This window comes from Aplysia californica, unplaced genomic scaffold (assembly GCF_000002075.1).
Source record: "Aplysia californica isolate F4 #8 unplaced genomic scaffold, AplCal3.0 scaffold00053, whole genome shotgun sequence".
In the NCBI taxonomy this organism is placed as follows: domain Eukaryota; kingdom Metazoa; phylum Mollusca; class Gastropoda; order Aplysiida; family Aplysiidae; genus Aplysia; species Aplysia californica.
Window position 1 is genome coordinate 1,510,185 of NW_004797323.1, and position 826 is coordinate 1,511,010.

Here is an 826-nt window from a genome sequence, read left to right on the forward strand (position 1 = left end):
TGACGACACTCGTAGCGAGTTTGGCGATACATTAATATTAATAAGACGGCACATCTCAAATGTGCTCCTGCCGAATAGTGCCGAAACATAGCCCACAGTAGGCAGTCTAAAAATAAACGCGATAGACATACGCTATTCTCTGCCAGTATTATGTGAGACCCGGAGAAATCCCGCGGAGTGCTCAAGTGAATTGTGATTGGTTCATTGTCTGTCTTGCCACTATTTTAAGTGACACTGTGACCGTGAACCTGAGGGAGGTGAACGTGGCCGTCCTATGAGCTGTGCCTTTGAATGGTTATGTAGTAGAGAAGTGAAAGTTATTACTTGAGTGTACAGTTCCAATACATGATGAACGAAATTGATTTTGACAAACAAACAAATTAAATACTAGAAATCAAAGCGACAAGTAAAAAGAATGAAAATAAAAACACAAGGTCCTCCCTCACCAACCCAAAGATCCTATAATTATACACCGCCTCATTTACTATGCCCTTGACTACCTTCAGCATGCGATAGCTTAATTGTACACGTCCACTTTTTAGCCCCACGAGCCGCCCCTGCCCCCAATACATGTATATAACTATTTATTGTTTGTATAGTCCTTAAGTCCTGGTGGACAAAATTCATCTATGTAGTCACAACTTGTAGGCTTATTCGATACCATCATCATCAATAAAAAAGATGCGTCGCAAATTTCTGTACCTCGTATGAACGACAAAACAATTAAACAGTGCTAGAAATCGATGTTTCTGTCGAAATTGGACTACAAAGGTCAACATTTCTCGGAATGAGAGGCACGAGCTATGACAGGACTTCCCCTCCCCAA